Genomic DNA, 24567 nt, shown 5'->3' with positions numbered 1-24567 from the left:
ACCATGCTTCAGATCTAATAGGACCAAAAAAAAAAAAAAAAAAAAAAAAAAAGAGGAGACTATCTAATACATCTTTTGGCAAGCAATGGCTAGTTCAAAACTCTTCCTAGAACAAAATCAAACCTTCCAGGGGTCTAAGGGAGTACATCTCAGCATCAGCATGTTTGTGGCTGGCCATATCGAAGGATGCTGGAGTTAAAACCGCCTGGCTAAGCTGTGGCTGCTCTTCAGGAGGAGCTCACGTTCCTGACATCACCTCCAACTTGGCAGCTTCTAGCATGGGCAATGGTTGAGAGAAAGATCCTTCTCTCCTGTCCTCAGGGATGCTGGGGGCTGACCCCAGGACCAGCCCTTTTACATGATGAGAGCTGCCCCCCATTGTGAGGAGGCTTAGTGCCCACCAGGCAGTCTGAGTAGTAAGGGCTGGCTGGCAGCCAGAAAGATGTAGTGTGGACTGAGCTGAGGCTCCTGGCCATAGCATTCAGGGTGCCTGACCAAAAGAGTCACTTTGTCTTCTGTGACACAACTGAGAAAATCCTCCTTAGATATCAAATTGCCTAGGCCTCTCCTCATTTCTTTTCCTTTTTTTTTTTTTTTTTTTTTGTAGATGCCATTTTGTAGATTAGTGGGGATTATTCTGATCTTCAGCCAGAAGCCTGGAGATCGATGCCCATTTAGTCCTCACAGTTTCTTTCAGGAAGAAAATGGTTTTCACTCAAGCATTTTGCTGAAAACTGGATGGAAGCAACCTGATATTGTAATTGCCAAGAAACTCTTGTTTCAAAGGTCTCACTCATCTTCAAAATAACTAGCTTATACTACTTGGCATTCTCCTGCTGAGCCAATGTACATGATTTCAGAGATGCACTTTCATGTTTAGAAACATAAAAGATTACAGAATCTTTTGTTCATTTAACCTATCCCGCAATAATTATTACTGTGCAAGTAGCACCAAGTACTCCCTTGCCCTGTAGGCCATCCTGTTTCCTCAACAGTATAAACTGTTTCAGATAAACTACATGCAGAAATCTTAGTGAAACATTTCAACAGGAATACTCACAGTCAATAGACCTCATAGCCTCTCCCTTCCTGTTGCAGAGAGGCACATCCCACATAGAGATTAATCATTCTTCAGAAATAGTACAACCAATTTCAGAGTTATTGGCACCTATCCCATCTCCTCAAAAAACAGGGAACTCTTGACAAAGCTTGAATCATCTTCCTAATAGTTCTTTTCATGTCTACACACATCAGCCTAGAAGTCAGTGAACTTCTGGTTATCAGCTAATGTGACTCCAAACTCTCCAGCTGAGACCAAATCAGGCATCTTACAGAGGAGGAAAAGAATTGGCTGTAGTTTGATGTGAAGTGTTCCCATCCAAGTCAACACAGCCTCAGGGCACCTAGGGGTAAGATGCTGAATCAGAGCAAATCAAATTAATTCACTGTGATTTACTTACTTAGAAAAACAATTTGATTTGTTTTCATGTTTGGCATTTAGTAAGATCTTTCAGCATTTAAGAGTAAGAATACTAAAAACAAACAGAATAAACAACAAAATCAGATCACCAATTGTTCTCACTTGTTTTTAGCACAAACTTATTTTCCTGAGAATTCTCTTGTTGTACATAATCTTTTGCTCTCCAGCCCTATATACATTTATGAGGGTAGTGTCAAAACACATAACTGAAGCAATGGCATCCCAAATTTCTCAGATACAAGGCTGCTTTTGCTAAGACATTGTTATAAAATAACCTTTTTTACAACAAAATGGGCCTCATTTCATCACCTTGTTTTTTTTTTCCCAGATACATTAATTGCATTTTTATTTGCTTCCCAGCAAGACTTTGTTTTACCCAAGTAAACATGGTCAAAAGAAAGGGAGAAATAAGACACTGAACTATGGTTTCAGCAATGCATCAAGTCTCCTACCTTTGGACACTTGATCACTAAAAACACTCTCCTGAAGACAAAATGGACCATGAGCTGAGATCCAAACCCAGACATGACTTGGTTTTGTGTGTCCTGTTTGAAAAATAAGGATGCATTTGTGGCAAATTGATATACCTTTAGTCAGTAACTTAAATCCCAGTTTTATACAAGCCCTCATTTCAAAATAGCAAGCTAAATAGAAACTGAACAGATATACAGACAGCAGCGGAGGTTGGCTATTGACATCCTGGATGGAGTTTGTCTCAGAGAAACCATTTTGGATCAGGAGCCTCCAGTGTACCCAAACATCCTAAAACTCAAATGCAGCTTGACCTGAACATTTTTGAAAGGTTCCCATATATCATTCCTATGATATATGACATTTTGGACTCTGTAGTTTGAATAAAAGCTGTTTGAGATGATGAAGGAAGATTTTCTCTAATTTCCAGAAACCTCTTACAGCAAGCTCTCACAAATCTCAAGTTCAATTGTACTGAAACAAAAGACGTGGGAAGTTTCCACAAGGATGAAGAAAAAGCAAACCCACAATCAAAATCTAGATCCAGAGCATTTGTGAACACTCAAGTTGAGGCAAGAATAAAATATCAATGCTATTCTCAGTCAAGTTTTGTCAATGGTTCACCTGTAAAAGGGAGTCAAAGGCACAAAGACTAGATATAGAGATTCTGATCCAAAGGCAAGTTTTGCTCACAGTCTAAATTGGGATCCACCATAAAGAAACCTCTTGTTGGCCCAGCTGAGGTGGTAATTTTCAAAATATTATTGCAAAATCAATAATTTCTCACAGCAGATGTGTGTCTACTTATCCCTTAAGCTCATTCATAGTGTTTTCCTTTGGCTTGGTCTGGCCCTTGTATTATTGCTGTTATGCAATATTCTCCAGAACACACCCGATAAGCCAATTCAAAAGTACTAAAGATTTTTAAGAGCAAAAGTCAACGATTCAACATGCATATGACATCATAAGCATTTCCATCTATTCATGTTTTGCTGGGTCCATTCGTTTACTTTGAGATGCCCACAGAGCTCTGCAGTGCTGCTGGAATCTGCCACATTTTGGGGCAAGGATGCCTCAGAAGACTGGTGCATGCAGTGTTTGCAGCCCGTCCCAAGTCCAGAGGTTTTGCGGTGTTTTTATTCCTATCTGTGTAATCCACAATCCAAGTGGCTCTTCCACTGCAGATGAGAGATGCAGGAGGGAAGCATGCCTTGAAACTAATAGGAAACCGGGATCATCTTCCCAGCAACACTGTCTGCAGCAGGGCAGAGAGGAGGGGAGGCCGGGACAGGGCCAGGGAGGAACACTCTTAAACACAGAAGCCTGCATCACTGAGAGTTGATGTTGCCATGAAAAAGCTAGCTTGTCGCCTCACGCACTCCACTGACGTTCATACCCAGAGCTGTAAATTCCATATTTCAATCAAGCAGCGACTTGCATCCTCAGAGCCAAGACTGCAGGAGAAAGTTCATGGAAAATTTTAGGTTCCCATAAGGAAATACTGAGACTTTGTTTAGAGAGGGGGGGAAAAGTGGAATGGGATAGACATGCCTAAATTTATGAGTGACAGAAAGACTATGCAGAGAGGGGGAAAAAAAAGTTTGACCTTCTCAAACAGGAAAAGCAGGGGAAAAAACCTGACATGAAAGTATACTTTTAAGATAAGAAGGCTTTTTAATGTGCCATTTAAATTCCATTTATATGGTGTGTAATGCACTGAGGAATATTCTCTGAAGTGATATGATAAGTCAGAAAATGCACATTTTATTCCTTCTGCCACAGAGAAACTGACCAGTAACTGTATTTATCAGAGTCTCTGGCTCCATTTGCTGCCATGCAGCATCAGGATCCCTTATCAAAGGTGATGCAAAGATAATGAAGACCCAGAGAGGAGGCATCAATCAGTGTCCTCCAGACTACAAAGATTAAGCTATGGTGATGGGCCAGAGCACACAGGCCTGTCCACACTGACCACCGAGCATGGCAGAAGGGGCCAGCAGGAGGCCATGATTTGGTTCTAGGCTCTGGCATCATTCCTTCTGTGCTTATTTCTCCAGCCAGCAGCAGGTTTTGGAGGTGAGATGGCTCTAATAAACATCCAGCTGCTGTTAATACTTCTGACCAATAAAAGCTGCAGTTTTACATGCCCCAGACAGAGGCTCTGGCCATGGTGGAGGCTTCCCTGCAGTGAAGAACCAGAGGAAAGGAGGCAGCACAGTACAGCAGAAGTGGTTATTTGTGTACTGCGCTCATTCCTGTAACAGGATTACAAAAGAACCCATCTGGTTCTTAACCTTCAAACCCCACTGAAGAAGGAATTCAGGCGATGATGTTGGCCTGCATTCCTGCATGCTCCAGTTCTATGCTGAGGACTTGCTATCCATGAGAGAGACCCTCCAACACTCGCACCTGGCTATCACCACAAGGCCCACAATGGATCCCAGACTGGTATCCAGCTCAATTTATCATAGTGCACACTGGGGTAAGAAAGGGGACACTATTCCCTGGGTGACTTGCAACTGCCTGACACAGGGTTGATGCAGCAGGGGCACATATTCATCGCCTTATTAATGGGGATGGAAGCAATGGAGGACCAGAAAGGGCCTTACTCCTTGGGATGATTCATTCCTAGAATGAAGACACGACCTTGCTGCACCTTGAAAAATGTGAAATCAAAAGACACTGAAGTTTCCAGGTGCTGCCTTTGCGTAAGTACCAAATGCAGGAATCTACAGTCATATTAGCAAGTAGTCTCAGAGGGAAAAGCTTGAGTGTGCCCAACAGATGCTGGGGCTTGTAAAATAATTAATGTTGGACTGGTTCCATGGCTTGTAGAGATAGGAATATCCCTAAGATCATCACGAGGTTGAATTTCCTGGTCCTGCTCAGGCATGACTGGTAGCACACAGGCAAGAAGCAGGCTGTCACTGAGCAAGCTCTGGGGGAACACTGCAAGAGGGACTCCAACCTCATCATAGGCATCTTGGCAATGCAGTGACAGGGAAAGTTATGCAGACGGCCTGAAGATCTGGGACCTATTTCAACATTTGCAAGCTGAGGCATCGTTCCCCTTCTACTGAAATTCAGATCAATCAACATTGGCCTGGACTTTGTGAGCAACTATTCTGACTATGTTTATATGTTAACTATGTTTACATAGTTCTGCCTGAGATGTCAACATCACCTCTGATATTTCCACTGTTATTAGCCCTCTGAAGCACTGACTTCCCTCACCATTTGGTCACATATGTCCTGAGGGTTTTGCTTACAAAGTTTCAAAAGAATTGAAGAGTGTTAAGCCATGGCTGCTGGAAACAATATGCCTTGATTAACTAAACTTGATTGCAACATCATCCTTGAGAACAGAGCAAAACAAATAAAAATAGCATAAAACATTGTGTGGATAAATGAATTGTCTTTAGCTCTAGAAAAACAGATTGAAGAGAGGGCTCCTACTGTAATATCTAAATATACATATCTAATACTGCCATGTTAAGGCTAAGACTCATACTGCAGCTGGCTAAGGAAAGCAACGAATTGGCATTTTCAGAACAAAATTTAAATGGACTCCTTTTTGTCTCCTTTGAAAATCCCAAACACACTGCTTCCAAGACATCCTTTGCTGTGCCAGTCTGCTCCACATAGCCTGCCAGCTTGAAACTCCCGGGGAATAAGCTGCCCCGCCAAGCAGGCCCAAGCTGAGCAGGTGATTTCACACAGACTGCCAAGGTGTAAGTCAAGTATTTGCACACGATAACTTTTATGGTAACAGCAAGAACCTCACATGAGGAATACCTGGCGGGTGGGAGAAAACGCTGGAGCAGGGATGGCTGGCTGGCAGTATGGCTGGATGGGCATTGCTGAATCATTGCTTGCGTTAGGACACACTGCCATCGCTATATGGCACAGCTTTTACTGCCTCAGGTATGACTCCCTGTGCCTGCATCTTGGGAATATGAAAGAAAAATTGAAGGTGGGTTAATTGATGTCAAACTAGGCTCAGAGGAACAAGTTCAGAGCTTCCTTTCCCTGATGATGAAAGTGCAGAAATTCCAAGAAGTTTCCAGAAGCTTTTTGGTTTTGCTAAACATCCGTATTAAAATAATAATTGAAGCAGTCAGAGTCTAGCAATAACCTATAAGTTCATGTAACCCTTTCACTGAAGGGAATGGTGTCCCATCTGGGAAAGCTCCTGCACTGAAGACCAGGACTGATTTGTGGGTAGGTGCTTTAAGGTGAAAAAGGCTTACAAACAAGGTTGAGACCATCCACCCCACTGGCGCTAGCCACTCTTGTGACTAGCATTTATACAGCAGTCATGCCATGTCACAGTCTCCACAAAGAGAAGATAAAATTAGCTGAAACTGTTTTAAGGAGCAGGAGTCAGAGTTGCAAAACCTCCACAGCAGAACTGCTCACTTCCCGAATGCATCTTCCAGACAGCTGGCACAGAAAGGGGAACCTGGCTCAGGGCACAGACCAGGCACACTCACAAATGCTGCAGAAAATGAAGAGGAAGACATGAAGCTGAGCTACAGCCACCCTTACCAGAATTGCCCCATGAAGCTGAGCTACAGCCACCCTTACCAAAATTGCCCCTGCAACGGCACCAGGTTCTTGAATGAAAAATAGGATATTGCAGTCAGGTGTTTGAAGGGGTCCTTTTGGGCAAGAGTGATCTGCCCAAATACTGGACTGGACTGATGGAGCTGGATGCTCTGCAGACTCCAGAAAGTCAAACAAAGTCATCTCAATACATGTCAAATGACTCAGTCCTGGAGGACATGCTGGATTGTACAGCAGTTTTAACCAAGAGATTTGACTAAGAGGAAATTTCAGGGAAAGAACAGAGTAATCCTTCCTCCTCCCGCCATGGATGTACAACATCTCTGTCATTTTTAGGCAATCACTTCCAGCCAGGCTATGAAATGCTCAAAAAGTTGATGGTGGGGGTGTTTGCCCATGCCTTCTTTACCTGTTGTGCCTGGCATACCTGGCCAAGCTGCACCCTTGCAAGAAACTGCAGATAGTACCAACGGGCCTGGCTAGGCCAAATGTTTAACTCAGAAGCAGATCAAAGAAATGCAAGACTTTTCCAAACAGCTACTCTGCCTTGAATACCAAGTATTGAGTAAAGCTCCATTTCTGTTCCACAAAGAATGTTTATCTGTTTATTACAAAACCCAGCAGCGAGAACAGGAAAGCTGAGAGTCCCTTGATGCTTATGGGAACTTGTGCCTCCTCCAGGCCTGACCTCCCTTGGCTGCCCTGTGGACAAGCAACCAACCACAGAGGTTTTTGCAGAGAGCAGATCCCAAGGGAAGAGCAGACCTTCCTCAGACACCTTCTGAAAGAAGCCCCTTCTGCTTGGGTGAAAGGAAATAAAAAACAAGCCTTGCAGGAACAAGCAATGCAAATCATGTTGTCTTTGGAGAGTCAGCTGGTAGTATCCCAACAGAAAGACACAAGGCACTGGTATAAAGTACACAAACAACTCAGAGTTAACTGTTGTGTCCATGCTGTATCCTCTATCCATGAGTAATTTGTACTACAGATATCTTCCATGGGGAGGGAAAGGAAGAAAGGAGAATGTGGATGAACGTGTCTCCCTATCCACCATGGACTTAGGGACTGCTGAGCTCCCCTTCACCTTCCTTGTCCAGACATCATCCATCTTCAAAAACTTGCCTGTATTTTCCAGTCAGACACTAGAGGGAGAACCACACTGTAGTGCTCTGTACCCTATAAATGCTGGAGACCTTCATCTGTCCATCTCTCTTCTCGGGCATTTGTAAAGCTCCTGGGAAACGCAGAGCTCAGCATTAGTACTGCTCTTGGCATTTGCTCACAGAAGTGCTCACATTTCACAACACAAGCCCCAAGGCTTGGGGCACATCATTCTCAGCCTTTGTTATGCCTCTTCACTGATTTATCCCAGCTTGTATCTTGGAAACGACACACAAGGAAAAGCAGGACTCCTGCAACTTTCTTTTGCTCTTGATGACCTTCTCAGCTTATAAAATGTTTGCAATAATAATTTAATAATACAATTGAAAATATATCTTTCCCATTGATCCTTGTACCCTTTTGCTGAGCAACAAAGCCATTGCATATCACTAAGCAGAAAGGAAAAAACCAATTATAAGAGATGTCTGGTTGAATCTCCCATTCTGTCAATATTTCTCATGAAGATAAATTTTGTTGGTAAAAGCAAAGTTCCAGGCCTGAGAAAAAGGAACCCAAGGCTATTAATATTGATAGAAATCAGGCTGCCAGACTCATTCAAGAAAAGTCATATTTGGAAACGTGAACACTGGAAAGAACAGGTAGATGTATAGGCTAGAAGACCTCTGGGGTGCAGAGAATGAGTCAAAACAGAAGGGGTAAAACCAAGGGGACAACTGTGTTCGAGGAAAATATTTAGAGTGGCATCCTCTGGGATTCAGCCCCTTAGCCTGAAATGGGACTGGGTTAATAAGCAGCAGTTGTCCATCTGAACAAAACAACAACAAATAATGGTTCTCCTTTGGGCCAATAACTGCTATTGCCATGTCTTTCTACAAGAGTTCTAGGGCCAGTCCTAATCACTGGCAGCATGGGACCATGCTGGAGTCCAGACTCAGAGATTTCCCTGCTCTTTGGGAAAGTCAGAGAACAAAGTCAATCTGTACAACCTCAGCTCATCATCCAACATGATGACTTAAGATCTCATTCCTCTAGCATGTCAGGTCATCACTCCTATGATGTGATTTCCCCCAGTCTAAGTTCCTCACTACTTTTTTTTCTGTAGTTTCTGGGAAATTTTCCAATTAACACATAGTGGGAAACTGCCCATGGCACATTCTCCTTGTTCATCTTCCTGGAATGACAAGGTTAAACCATAGCAAGGAAGATAGAGAAGCTGGGCACTACAAAACATTGTGATGGTAAGAACAACAATATACTGGTATTGGTCGTGCAGGTAGGGTGGATCTCTTCCAAGCCCATTTTCTTGATTCTCTGACCAGTAAGGATTGTTTCCAAGTATCTGTGTACCACTACCCTCTACCCTATGCCCTAATGTTGCTCTGTGCTGATTAATCTGGAAGTCTTCTGAGCATGCAAAGAACAAGGAAGGAAAAAGTTTAAATCTAAAGACCTGGTCAAGCATGCAGGCCTACAAACCATATCCTAGTGCTGTTCTTAACAGATTTCTCCTCTCTAAACTATGGCAAAACTTTTGGATCACTACAGGTGAGGTAACCACCCTGAGGATGTCAACACTATGGAGCAATGACCATCCTCCTCCTGTGGTTTGCAGGGTGGGAACCTGAATGCAACCTGGTGTCATGGATGCTACAGGACAGCAATCCATCACCAGCTGTCTCACAGCACCCTGAGACACCCCAAATGGATGAGTCCATCCTGTTCAGCCTGGAGAAGAGAAGGCTGAGAGGAGACGTGATCAGTGTCTATAAGTACCTCAAGGGAGGCAGTGAGGAGGATGGTGCTGACCTCTCTTCGCTGGTGGCCGCTGAGAGAACTAGAGGTAATTGCCATAAACTGAAACACCAAAAGTTCCACAGGAACTTAAGGAAAAAATTCTTAACAGTGAGGGTGACAGAGCACTGGAACAGGCTGCCCAGAGAGGTTGTGGAGTCTCCTTCTCTGGAGATCTTCAAAACCCGCTTGGATGCAGTCCTGTGCCACGTGCTCTAGGTGTCCCTGCGTATGCAGGGGGGTTGGACTAGATGACCTCTAGAGATCCCTTCCAACCTTAAGCATTCTATGATTCATCTCAAGAACTTGCCTGCTTTCTGTATGGAGAAAATCCACACCTGCACAAGCTGGAGCATGGCTATTTACACACTTGTGAGACTGTGAAATCCCCAGGTTGCTGTTGTTTGTGCCTAGGGCAGAGTTCAATGTACACTGAGGAGTCCTCACTGGAGGAAGGGCCAGAGGAGGGTTCGCCTCATTCAGGTTTGTGCAATCTGTCTTTCCCCCTGCAGAGGCAGAGGAACCCTCATGGAAGAACAGACTTGCATGAGGGACGCTACAAAGCCCTCAGCAAACACCCAAGAGGCTTCCCAGCACTCTGCTCTTCACTCTGCTCCACTGACCTTGCTCGTCAGGGAACCAGCTCAGGGGCTTTAGCCAGATTTACAGAAATCAGTCAAAAAACTCTAAAACATGGGCCATCCCACACAACTCAGGTCATCTTGCAAATCACATTCTTGAAGATGCAATCAACTTGCTGTCCCAGACTACTTGTCCTCATCAAACTGTCTCAGTTTTCGCACCTGAAGGCACTTTATTTTATAGAAGCTTCACACTGAGACATCAGAAAACAACCACATATTCAGCTCACTAAGTAAGTTCCTTTTTTACAATTAATGCAAAATCCAGGTGAAACTCGGTATAAACTCTTTTTGTCCTAAACAGGCTAGCAAAACTCCTTTCAGTCAAATGAAATGTTCTCAGGGGAATTAAACTTTCATTTTACATGAGCACACATTTAAGTTTAACATTGAAGCCTCATTTTAAAATGTAGCATTGAAACATTTTATACTGAAAAATATTAAAAGGTAGTACTTTGGTTTTAGAAAAAAATGCAAAATTTGACAGATTGTTTTGCTTGACCCAAATTTTCGATTTCAATGAATAAAATATTCCTAAAAAAATCTTGCCTGCTTCTAATTAGCACTAAGCATTGCCATCACTCAGCTGACAAAATTCCAGTCTAGAAGTCCGAACAAAATGTGAAATGTTTCAGTAACCACTAATACAAACAACCTGAAACAGTCTGACAGAAATTTCCTTACCAAGATATTTCGCTTTCATTAATTCTCCATCAGTCTTTGCATTTACAGGATGACGGAGAAGGCTGCTGCAACAGACAAGACCTAAAATCCTAAGAAGCCCTTTTAGGCCTTTTTCATACCTGATAAAGCAAGGTATAAGCCCACATGTTTTCCCTCAGGTTGTTTTGCTTAACATCTGTAAAGCAAATGCCAACAGGATTAGAAAAACACCAACGAACAAAATGACACTTGCATAACAAAGTGCAGCATTTTAACAAATTGCTTATACACTGTGGTACATAGAATCACATGAAGATCTACCAAAGCCAACATTGTCTAACTAGCTCCAATACAGATTCAAGGCACCCATCCAGGCAAGGGCTTTGCACTGAGGTTCCAAAAATTGCCTTATTGCTGGCAGTTGTTTTTAAGGAGAAAGAGCCTCAGAGAGCAAGGGCCACACTGCTCCAACTTCCGTTGTAGTCATCAACTGAATTAAGCAGTCACAAAAGTTCGCATATATGCATGCCATCAGAGTTTAAGCAGGACTATGTTGCTTTAGATTAAATAAATTAGATTAAAACTAATAAAACCTAAATAAGTAACTCTTCATTTAGGAATGAGAGGGGGAAATTCTGGCTCTATTGAAGCAACTGGAAACCTTACCATTAACATCACTGGAGCCATGGCTTCATTCAGAGCATCTTCAGAGATGTCTGCAAGGCCTAGCTAGCAAACTCATCTAAGGTGGAAAAAAGGAAAAAAAAAAAAGGCAAGTTCAGCAGGAAGATGCAGACTGGGCCATGGCAAGAAGGCAGTATTCTGCTTAGAGGAAATTCCCTATAAGACAGGCAGGACAACCCATCTGAGGCCACACACAATGGTCCAGAGGGGCGGAAAGGAGATGTTCTTAACACACTGGCACCCTTCCAGTCTACATCCTCTTACTAAGCAAATTAATTTGGACACAGAAATGCTGCAGCAGGTGTGTGGGGTTGTTATGTGTCTGGTGCTTGCTCGTGTCATATAAGGCCATTGAGATCAGCAGCCCTGTGACAATCCCAAAAATCCCTCTGTTTCTCTCAAGCTGTTGCCAAGCCCTCCCACACTTGCCCAAGACAAGAAAGCAGTAGGAGCCCTTCAACCTTTGCGTCCGCTCTGATTGCTGCAGAGCCAAAGACTGATCCTTATCATGAGGACATTTGGGAACAGATAGGCCAGGAGCCAGTTTGGATCTCCTTCAGGAAAAGAGCTGGGGGTGGCCAGGAGAGAAAGAGGTGAATGACATGCAGTCCCAGGAAGCATTTAGGTCCATTCAGTAGGTGCCAGAAAAAGCACGAATCCATCCCACTCACATTTCAGACTGTTGAGGCGATGCATGCAGACATGAAGAATGAGTTCAGATGAGAGATGCTGGAGTTTATATCAGGGATCTTCTCTCTGCAAACATACCAAGGGCAACTGCACATCCAGATATTTCCTTGTGCAGGGCAATGCACTACACAGAGAAAACCCCTAGAGCTCTTTGCCAACGATTCAGAAGCTGAAAGGGACTGAGATTCTGTCAGAGAGTTTGCTTGAACCACCCTTTGAGTCCTACAGCTTTCTATTTTTATATTCATTTATAACATAACATAAATTAAGGATGCACTGTCTTGTCAAGAAGAATGACCTTAACTAATGGCCACCTATGAGAGTAAAATTCAGCCTTCAACTCTGACAAGATCTCAACTGCAGGCATTGAACATTGAAACTGGGGCAGCAGCTAGGGGAAGCATCGCAGCTTTGTAGCCACTGGACCCACATGTCCATCCTCCCTCCACAGCCCCTGAGAGTCAGGCATCTGTCCTGCACTCACCTGTCTTGTCCTTATAAACCACAGCTCTCTAGAGCCAGAGCAAGTAGTTTGTTCAGAGAGCAATTCATCTCCTAAATGGTTGCACGAGGTAGGCAAGATGATGCACAGCCTAGAGACACTGCCAAAAAAAAGGAGCCATATTAACTGGAATGGGATGGAACAGCCTGATGCGAGTCATTTACGCCTCAAATGTCCCATGAAATTGTTTGGATTTGTTCTTGATGATTAAAGGTATTGCAGCAATGCTAGTTCTAGTCCTATGATTAGTCCTCTAGCATGACAAGGAGGTAGGTAGGCAGGACAGATACCTCTCACAAAATCTCTTCCAAAGATGTCATGATTTTTGCTTGGGTAATGTATGTGTGCTTCTGTGTGTGCCCATTTGTCTATGCCATCTCTTATTTGCTAAGCATCCCAGTGCCGAGGGAAAAAAAAAAAAACCCTATGGGAAGAAAATCCTCCTCACTACTGCATCAACAAGTCTGCATCATGTTTCATTTTAAACAATAAAATGTATTCAAAGAATGCCAGAATTTGGAGTGCAAAGTCAAGGTTGTGGATACCAAACATTTCATACCCATTCAAGCTCACAAATGTAGCCACTGAGCTTAAAAGTGAAAGAATCAAGAATCACACTAGCTTTTGCGGATGAGAAAGGAAAGCAAAGCAGTTAACTGTATCAGTAACACAGAGACCTTAAGAGCTTGCGCTCTAGCACCTGCTGCCGTGTGGAACAGTCCCCACGTCTGCATCTATCCTCACCTCAGGGCAAGAAATTACCATGTGAAGGACTCGCAACCAGCTGCTACTGCAGTGATATTTCTGTTCTTGTTTAATGGGCTTTATGGAAGCAGCGCAGGCTAAACTTTTTTATCAAGAACTGAGCCAGGACTTTCACTGCTGCATGCCCTTTTGGAAGAAATGTATCTGTGTGAAACAAGTATGAAATTATATCAAATCAGAGTTTTCCACTTCCACTAGCAGAAGTGTTTTTCACTGACTTTCTGCTGGCCCCTTTCACTTCAGATGGTCAAACACTAGAGAGTCAAATTTAATTTCTATTTGGACGATCAGTACGTAATCTCTCAGTCCAGCTGAGATGTGACCTGTTTGAATGAATGTCTTTCAAACAGTGCCTTCCTCATTTCCATCAGAGAATCACTGTTTGGGTGGCATGGATGGCTGCACAATCAAGTTTTTCTGTTCCCTGAATAAATGATTGAGTGCATGCAAAAAAAAAAAAAAAAAAAAGCCACAGTGAAGTAGACCAGTTGCTGGTTCTAATAATTTGTGAAACATTTCAACAAATTGCAAAAAATTGCAGGTAATGTCAAGAACAAACAGTTGTATTCTTGTAATCCGTAGGCATGCAAGTAACCAATAATCCTATCAAAGGAAACAGGTGTTTTCATTTCTGCTAAGGTAGACACAGTCTGTGCAGCAAGGCAGTTCAGAATTACTGCTTTATTTATGTTTTTTTTAAGCATCAAAAGGGCATTGGTGTGGGACTTCAAAAATCACTTAGTGATATTCTCTGCAGAAAATCAAATTTCATGGTAAAGTGTAAACAAACCTTTCCTCTTTCCTTCTCTGCTCTGCTACTTGATGCTAGAACACTGTGAGCTGTTTAGTATAATATATATATATATGAATATATATATATACACACACATATATATATATGAATAAATGGGGGTAAAAGGGGAGATGTCTTTCCCTGGGATCCACATTGAAAGGTTTGTGCATATACGTATATAAATATGGCTCAATAAGTGGGAGTGTTATGAAAGAAGAAAACAGTCTCGGACTTATACTTCCCATTGCCTACATTGCAAACTGGGATTCCACATCACCATTTCCAATCAATAGCTAACATATCATTCACCCATTTGAGATATTTGGACCTAAGATTAGATTAGGTTAGTTTGGATTCAACTGATTAGATTGGGTTTGACTGTCATCGCTCTCTGGGTATCTTTTGAAAAGGCAGCACCCAGACCTGCCTTTTTTTTTTTTTTTTTTTTTTTTTTAAGGCTGCATCCCTCCAGGTGTGTGACAACTGCTAGCAAAGAGCAGCCAGTTCAACATGCCTAGGGCAGCCCAGTATGGCCACAAGCAGGGACACAGTCCCAAGTTTTCAGCAACCTGTGAACAACTTTCTACCCACACACTGCCTTCCCCATCCTTCAGGGAAGTCTCTACACCTCTAAACGTCATCAAAGATATATGCACATGCGCGCACACACACCAAAACAAAACAAAAACATAGAGAGCTACTGGCAAGCAGACCTTTAGAGCCTCCACATTCCCAGTGAGCTCTGCAGAAGCTGCTCCCAGTGGAGAATTGTCCCACTGAAGTGAGACCCAACAACCATCCACATTTCCACAATCCATGACCATGAGCACAGGAAGAGCTCTAAGTACTCTAACAGGAAATCTCTACTGGCATTGTAATACCCTCTGTCATTTAGACCTTGAAGGATGTAACCCACCCTTGGCCAGGTGGGTGATGAACACAGCCAAGGGGAGGTGATTGGAACTTTCTTTCCCAGCTGCTTTGCATCAGTGTCACCCAGGTTATGCTCTCGGCTCCAGCAACTGCTTATCAGCCCCGTTGTGGTTGCACAGGCTGAGTGCCAAGGCTTTCTCAGGCCAAATATCCAGTGTGATGTGGTTTAGTATAAAAAAATAGCTGTTTATAGCATCTAACCTAGCGATAACTTGTTGCTCTAAATCTTGAGTAACCACAGCCTAAATCTTACTTGGCTTTGTAGAGGCACCAGTGTTCCTTCTCCTTGTAAAACAAGGTGAAATCACCAATATTCTGGTATCGCACAACATTCCTGAGCTTGGGCTGTGTGTCTAACTCCTCCTGCTCTGCTCCAGGGCAAAAACAGCAGCTGAGATGTTAGATAGTTTTGCTGGCTTTGCACTGAAGGGAGTGAGGTAAAAGAGGGACTCTACCAGTGCCTCCATGCTGAGTGATAACATGAATATCTGTCTATTTTTGTATGAGGACAGAGAAGGAAAGTTACACATTTTGTTCATTTATACAATATCTGTGCATGGAGAAGCATCTTAAACTCTCCCAGAAGACCTGGCTGACTTCAGACCCTTGCTCCCAAGACATTTCCATGCTCTAGAGGAGCTCAGAGCTTGGGCTGAGTGGTTGATCCGACCCCAAAGACATAGCCAAGCTCAGAAATAAGCAGACTGAGAAAATCTTGCCTCCAGTTTTGGATGTGGTCTTTCTGCTCTAAAGTTCAAAGCAACTAAGAGACAAGACGCTAAACAGAATGGGATTTCCACTCTAACAAGTGGTTTGCTGAGCTGAGAGGTCATTACTCTGCACTGTGTGACAGGAGAGCAAGAAGTGAGCCAATTAAGTGACAAGCAAATTTCTAACAAACAAATGAGAACATGTCATTGCAGGCTGTGTTGTCACCACACTGGAAGGAACTGTAAGGCTCGGCTCTTGATGCAGAGGTTTCATGAGAGTTGGTAATTTTACACCCTTACAAAGTCAAGCAGAGGTGATTTTATTTCACACCTCTCATGAATAGAAAATATTTTCCAATATTTTATGGTGCTCTGATAGAGTGGGTATAATATTTCTCATTCCTCTAGAACATGATGTACAGGTCACTAGCAGAGAAAACATTGAATAAGGTTTCCATGACATGTGGATGCTGAAATATCTCCAACTTTTACTTATTTTCTAATCAGTTCTGAGCTGAGGAGAAAAAAAAAATCAGTCGCTGCTAACAATGGGCAGGAACCCTTCCAAAGTCAGAGTTGCTGTAGTCAAATTCCTACCTATTTTTGACTTAAGAGTCTGACTGTCAGGTGGATTTTGCCAGTGTGCCAGGGGTACATCAGGGCAAGGACTCTTGATTTATGTTTCTAGGGCCCCAGAAATGGTAGCATAGGGACCTTGGGAGACTCACCTATTTGGAAAATTTCTGAGGCTGATGCCTTTTACCATTTACCACAAATGACTTCAGCAGTCACTCATTAAATCATTTCAGAAGATGCTTGGAAATATTAAAAAAAAAAAATCCACCACATCTTTCCATTCAGTCAGTCTTTTTTTTCAATTGAAAAATTCAAAAAACAACAATGAGTAGAAATGTCATTTGTACCATTGTGGTCCACATAAAAGTTCCCCGTGCTTGCTTTTTCTGCCTTGGTTGCAAGTGGCATTGCAGAGAGCAGGTTCAGGGTCCAAAGTCTAGATAGAAAATAAAAACAGGTAAAGGACATAGGTAAATTCATTCAACAAACAATGAATTACTGTTGTTCTGAGATTTACGTTCATAACTGAGCCCTAGGACTTCTTCCCAACCCATCATGCCGTTGTGACCTTCAAGATAATCGCATAAGAAAGGGCTTTTCAGAGTCCTCGATCTTGAAATGGCTATTTTGCTTACTTGGGCAACCTCCTCCTGGGCAAATTAGTCACTTGTTCTAGTTTCTTCTCTTTCTTGTTCTCTCTGCAGCCCTGGGCTGGAAGACGTGTCTGGGGTCAGATCCTGCCCTATCTTCAACACTATCTGACCACTGTCAGGTCCCTTTCTGATCAAAGGGCACAATAGTCACTTGGTCACAGAAAGGATTAATGCCAAGGCTCTGCTGGACAGTTTAGTTGTCTCTGCACACAGAGGGGATATTTGTAAAGATGCTTTATTTTCTTTGCTCTCCTTAGCACCTGTTATTCATTCTTAAACAGAAATCTGGCAGATTGGAGAGATAGCGGCAGGCTTTGCAAATACTGCTGTGTTTTGCTGATAATCTGCTCTTTTCCACACCACTGTCAGGTATGAATATCTCCAATGTAAAGAACAATGACCAGGGTTTAGGATAAAGGAAGTAGGGTCAGAAACTAAAAATGAGCCTCTTGCCAGTCCAGTGACTTGACCATTCACCCAGCCCTTCCATCGCTTTGACTCAAATCTGAACACAGCCAATCTGACACATCTGAATTTTCACCTGAGGCAACACAGATATTGACTGACATGCTGCAGACACAGAACTTCTGGGAAAGAAGATCCCAAGCCATTCTAAGCCTGACATTTTCAGGGCACAGACATCTGCTTTTTACCAGGGAGGAAGAGGAGACCTTCCTGACTACAAGCTCCCAACACAGGCATCTTCTGCAAGGCTCCTTGCTCTGGCACATTCAGCTGCTCTGTTGGCTCCATCCATCCTCAGGCCCCTCTCCCCAAGCCCTTCCCATTTACACTGTCTTTCCCATGAAGATGATTCAGCCAGGAATACTTTCCATAGCCACGTTAATTCTGGGAAGATAAGCATAAGGTTTCAACCAATGAATCATGGCAGTTTCATTTAATCATTATTATTCCCTCTAAAATTTCAGGTCCGGACCTTTTTGTGGATCCTTACTTTCTCCCTTATCACTACTCTGGCACAATGGAGCCTCTACTGGAAGCGCTTCAAAGAGGCTAAAATGCACTTTTGAAGGTGTGTTTGAAAAAGCTGTGCTCTTCTTGCTTCCCACACAAGGCCTGCAGTCACATCTTCAGAAAACTATGTACAGACCCTTCACAAAACAGTGTTCAGGCATACAGTCCCTGAGCCAGCCCTGTGGCACAGCTTCCACAGCCCTTTCCTGCTACTACGTTGCATAAAGTGAAGACTTAAAATTGTTTGTGTAGCCTCCAGCTTCAGGAGGATTTTAGTTTAGCTGACCCGGCCTCGACAGCAGATGTCTGGCCTCCCAAAAGAACACATTCTGGTGGGATTTATCTCACAAAACTGGCTCCTCTGCACCACCTCTTCCTCCCTTTCCTGCCTACACGGGGTTTGCCTCATCACCTGCAAGATTCTCCAAATTTTGCTGAGGTTTCGAATCACACACAATTTAGTTATGCTTTTGTATTTAATTTCTAGTACTGTATCAGCTTCTCTGTCAACAAGAACAAGAGTGTTTACGCTGGAGTTACTTGAGAGGTTGCTATACAAATAATAATATCAGATGCAAGATATAAACTGTGTTCATGTGCTATCTAACTGTACAATGGCAAATGTATTTAAGAGCAGATTATGCTAATTATCTTTATAAATAACTTCTTTTTTTTGTAATTACACATTGCTGTGATTGCAACCTGTTTTACATGCTAAGGTGCAAGACTATTCATCAAGCATGAGTTTTAAGACTTCATTTTTAATCTCAGTTTCATTGGTGTAAATCAGGAATGATTCTCCCCAATAATTCCAATAATTCCACCCAATAATTCTACTCACCCAAGTGATCCATCAGCATTTATCGCTCAGCGTCTGTTGTAAGTTTTGCAAAACATTATTACGGCACTTCCTTTCCCATTTGCTTTGGTCTTTTCCCCATCACCAAACACTACTATATTGTGCAGGGTCTATTAATATCCAGACTCTGCTTGTTTGCCTCTCTATCTCCAGGAAACACGCTATCTGAAGAGCGCTGCTGGTCTAAAATCTGGCTGAGGACCAAAATTGAATTCCTGTTTTCACCACTGGTTTCCTCCGTGAGCATAAGCCAGTCACTTACTTGCATGCCTTTCTTTATACGCAGCATTGAAAAGGAATTGATGCTTTTTTTATCACTTAAGCAATTCACATATAATGAAACATTTTGGGACAGGGACCTCCTCTTACCGACAGGACATTGCAAACCCATCCTACTTACCCTACATGGCCATGGCTGCTCTCCATCCTTCCCAATCCTTGGAGAGAGCAATCATCTCCTCCAGTGAGTGCTTCAGGTTGCATGTGACCCAAGCCACCCCTCACTCTGCCTGGGGAGCTGTGCTTCTGTTTTCAAGTTTCCTGTGAATGCTGCATGTCCAGAGTACTTGAGCCTTGTGGACATCACCTGCCACACCATTCATGCAGTTTGCTCTGTTTTAGGAGTGCTTAAAAGCTGCTTTAAAAGCTTTGATATTACTTGCTAAGAGCATCATGGAACATTAGGTGCAGTGAGGCATCACTGAGCCTCAGAGGACCATTACTATTCCAATCATCCCGCAGGGCCAAGGCAGTTTTCAAGCCTCAGAAAAACATGTTATAAAAGATGTCTTTGCCCTTGCTATCAGACGGGCTCCTCATCTCCAATGCAGGGCACGCAGCCCGTCTGAGACCAAAACCAGTCGTCACTGAGCAAAAGGCCCTACAATGTGTGTCCTAGCCCCAGATCCCACTCCAGTGCTCAGCGAATGGTCAGGTCCTGGCCAGGGCAGACCACTGCTTTGCTACCCCACGAGAAAGGAAAGAGACCAGAGAGCCCAAGCCCACCTACGAAGCAGCAGCTACTGAGCTGTACACATGCATGCTTAAGTCAACAGACAAGGGATCTGCATTTTTCCCTCCATCTATTTTATTTACAAGGCTGATGTATCAGATCCGATCTTAATACTGTGTCTCTTGAGAAACCCACATCAGATTTACAACAGTAGTTGCTGCTTGCCTTGAATGGCATTTCTGAATAACCAGCATTCAGAAACAAATAAATATTTGCAATATCTGAGTCAAATTCTACTCCTTTCTACACTCTATCATGGCCAGTGTAAGAGCCGCTTGATGCTTCTGTAGAGGAAACACTGGTGAGCAAGGTCAAAACTTTGCTCACATTGCAAACGTGCCTGATATTTTAGCATAAGAAAAGACACCTCTCTCCCTAGGCAAAGCTACACAAGTTCTTGGAAGAACTGAACAGTGTTCTTCCAAGAGGCCCATTTAAACCAGGGCATGTTGAATGGGCAGAATAAAATTCACATGAAGCAGCCATCAAATAATTACCTGCCAGCACTGGCTCTCTTTACTTGAGTGGTTCAGGAGCTGATTTTCTTTCCTCCTATAGCCGTTTTAGCTTCATCACTCTCTACCCTCTGTGTCCTTAGCCTGGGATACCTGCTTAAAAACAAACAGCATCTTCAATTCTGTTTGTTTTTAAATCTAATAAATAAGCCTCATTTCCCAGACTGCTATTTTGACTAGCCAGAAGGAAGCTATCATGTAAGCTGTAAACAGTAAGGTGTTTATTGGAAAGCTCTTGGGTAAGCTATTCCAGAAAGATGAGCTCTGATCCGGAAGCACAGACTATTTTAAGCAACCGTTTTGTTCAATGAAGCTAGATTTTCATGCTGGCTCAGGAACTCAGCTCCAGATCCAAGTTATAAACAGAAATAAGTCCAGTAGGTTGTGAAAACAAACCAGTTTGAGGTACCTAGTTCCAGCCACATGCCTACAGCACTCATTCTTCTTGGCATCTGGACAAGAAGACAGTTGGGAGAAGGGGCCCAATGCTGCCATGAGCATGAGTGGTCGCTCTGCTGCTCATGCTGAGCTCTCATTCAACCACAAGCAACCAGGCTAGGACAAGGTCAGTCTCTAGAAAGGAAGAACTGTGTTTAAAGCACAGCCAGTGTAGAGAAGAGGCATGGAAACCAACCCATTAATGGACACTTTGAGAAGAAAAGGCCCTACTCACAGCAAACTGTTGCTCTGTTTCTGCTTGAGATTCTTTGGCCTCTGAATATGCCAAGGAAAAGGATTTAACATGCCTAGGAGCTAAAGCCCATTTGCCTGCCCTGGACCAGGGATACATGGAGAAGAAGGTCGTGGGAGAAACTGAAATCCAAAGCAAATGCAAAGCTTAGGCAAGGAAATACTTTATAATGAGTGGGGAGCTGAATGCTATAGAAAAATAGCTGCATTTTTTTTCTGCTTCCCTAAAGGACTGGCTATTTCAGCAAACATTGTTATTCAGAGGATTCGTATTCCATTTCCAAATTTGGAGTAAACAAGGATGCTGCCAAACTGTCACAGCTGGGAATCAGGGAGAAGTTTTCGTGGGGATACAACTACCCAGCCTGTTCTCTGGAGCATGGCAAGACAACCACCATACCAGGGGCAGCATTTGGGCACATCTGGCCTGAGTGTGGACCAAGCACACTGGGGCTGCCCAGGACCTTCCAGCCCTGCCCTGAGCCTCCACCAATCTCCCACACTTCCCACGCAAAGCAATTTCATTCCCTGTGCCTGTGCCAGACTGTTAGGTGCTTTTGTATAAAAACACTGTCTCATGCCTCCAGATTGCTGCCTCCTGTTATGAGTCTTTAAACTACCTAAGGACCAGCCTTTCCATGCTCCTTGTCTGGGCTGGCATCTGCCCATCCAGACAAGATTAGGGTTTGAGGACGAGAAGTCTTACAGGGTTCATGAGCTGGATAGACTTGATATGGGGGAGACACCCTGCACGCCTTCGTTTTAAAAATAGCAAACCACAAAAAAGGGATTATGGCCGTCCTTGCAGCAGAGTTTCATCACTATCATAGCCGTGAGCAGAATACCAAAAACCCCTGCTCCCATGGAAATCCAAAATTCCCAAACACGGAGAATAACTGTGATAAAGCATGACAGAACCCAAATTGCTCAAGTGCCTTCAGCCTTGGTATGCTACACCCTCTGGCAGAAACACCTTGAGAACTTCAGAGAGGAGCCATACACATGGTTTTTCAGGCCACCTGACCAGTGCAAGGAAGTTGATGAGGCCTTCTATAGTCAGCTGGATATTGCCTCACAGTCACAGGCTCTGGTTCTCATGGGGGGCTTCAACTACCCCGACATCAACTGGAAGGACAACACAGCCAGGCACAAACAGTCCTGGAGGTTCCTGCAGAGCACTGACGGTAAGTTTTTGATGCAGGTTGTGGAGGTGCCAATGAGGAGAGGCGGGCTACTGGACCTCGTGCTAACAAATAGAGAGGGACTTGTAGGAGATGTTAAGGTCGGGGGTAACCTCGGCTACAGTGACCATGAGTTGGTGCAGTTCAGGATCCAACGAGGAGGAGGCAGGGCTGTAAGTAGCCTTGCAACGATGGACTTCAAGAGGGCCAACTTTAGCCTCTTCAGAGACCTCCTCGGAAGAATCCCTTGGGCTAGAGCTCTAGAAGGCAGGGGGGCCCAAGAGAGCTGGTTAGTTTTCAAGCGGCACTTCCTCCACGTCCAGCAACAGTGCATCCCTGTGTGTAGGAAGGCAGGCAGAGGGGGCAGGAGACCTGTGTGGATGAGCAGGGAGCTTGTGGCAATGCTCAAGCAGAAGGTGGTGGTATATAGAATGTGGAAAAAAGGACAGGCCCCCTGGGAGAAATACAGGAATGTAGTCAGGGAATGCAGAGATGTGACAAGGAAAGCGAAGGCACCTTTGGAATGCAATCTAGCAAGGGATGTTAAAAATAACAAGAAAAACTTCTTAAAATATATTAACAGCAAAAGGAAGATCAGGGATAATGTGGGACCGCTGGTGAACGGGGGGGCAACCTGGTTACGAATAACACAGAAAAAGCAGAGTTGCTGAATGCCTTCTTTGCTTCGGTGTTTACCAAGGGCAGCCCTTTAGAGCCCCAGCCCCTAGGGACAAGAGAAGAAGCCGGGAGAGAGGAAGACTCGCCCTGGGTAGAGGAAGATTGGGTCAGAGAGCACCTAAGGAACCTCGATACCCACAAATCCATGGGCCCTGATGGGATGCACCCCAGAGCGCTGCAGGAGCTGGCAGAGGTCATAGCTAAGCCACTCTCCATCATCTTTGAAAGATCCTGGAGAACAGGGGAGGTGCCGGAAGACTGGAAGAAGGCCAATGTCACGCCAGTCTTCAAAAAAGGCAAGAAGGAGGATCCAAGCAACTATAGGCCAGTGAGCCTCACCTCCGTCTCCGGAAAAGTGATGGAACGGCTCATACTGGCTGTTGTCTCCAGGCACATGGAGGACAAGAAGGTGCTCAAGAGTAGTCAGCATTGATTCACCAAGGGGAAATCTTGCTTGACTAACCTGATAGCCCTCTATGATGGAATGACCGGCTGGATTGATGAGGGGAGAGCGGTGGATGTCGTCTATCTTGACTTCACCAAGGCTTTTGACACCGTCCCTCACAACATCCTCCTGGGCAAGCTCCGGAAGTGTGGGATAGATGAGCAGGCAGTGAGGTGGATTAGGAACTGGCTGGATGGCAGGGCCCAGAGAGTGGTGATCAGCGGTGCAGAGTCTAGTTGGAGGCCTGTAGCTAGCGGTGTCCCCCAGAGCTCAGTCCTCGGTCCAGTCCTGTTCAATTTATTCATCAATGACCTCGATGAAGGGGTGGAGTGCTCCCTCAGCAAGTTTGCTGATGACATGAAACTGGGAGGAGTAGCTGATACCCCAAAGGGCTGCGCCGCCATCCAGAGGGACCTGGACACACTGGACAACTTGGTGGTGAAAAACCTCATGAAATTCAACAAGGCTAAGTGCAAGGTCCTGCACCTGAGGAGGAATAACTCTAGACACCAGTACAGGCTGGACACCGACCTTCTGGAGAGCAGCTCTGCAGAGAGGGACCTGGGCGTCATGGTGGATGATTAGTTGACCATGAGACAACAGTGTGCCCTCGTGGCCAAGAAGGCCAATGGGATCCTGGGGTGCATTAAGAAGAGTGTGTCCAGCAGGTTGAGGGAGGTGATCTTGCCCCTCTATTCAGCTCCGGTGAGGCCACATCTGGAGAACTGTGTCCAGTTCTGGGCTCCACAGTACCAGAGGGATGTGGAGCTGCTGGAGAGAGTCCAGTGCAGGGCTACAAGGATGATCAGGGGCCTGGAACATCTGCCCTATGAGGAGAGACTGAGGGAGTTGGGCCTGTTCAGCCTGGAGAAGAGAAAGCTGAGAAGGCATGTAATCAGTGTCTATAGGTACCTCAAGGGAGGGAGGGAGGAAGATGAGGCCAACCTCTTTTCAGTGATGGCCACCATCACAACTAGAGGTAATGGCCACAAACTGAAACACCAAAAGTTCCACAGGAACTTAAGGAAAATTTTCTTAATAGTGAGGGTGACAGAGCGCTGGGACAGGCTGCCCAGAGAGGTTGTGGAGTCTCCTTCTCTGGAGATCTTCAAAACCCGCTTGGACGCAGTCCTGTGCCACGTGCTCTAGGTGACCCTGCGTGTGCAGGGGGT

This window comes from Tinamus guttatus, unplaced genomic scaffold (assembly GCF_059628265.1).
Source record: "Tinamus guttatus ecotype Peru unplaced genomic scaffold, ASM5962826v1 Tinamus_guttatus_pri_ptg000177l, whole genome shotgun sequence".
Taxonomy (NCBI): Eukaryota; Metazoa; Chordata; class Aves; order Tinamiformes; family Tinamidae; genus Tinamus; species Tinamus guttatus.
The sequence above is the reverse complement of the archived record's forward strand: the minus strand, read 5'-3'. Positions refer to the sequence as shown.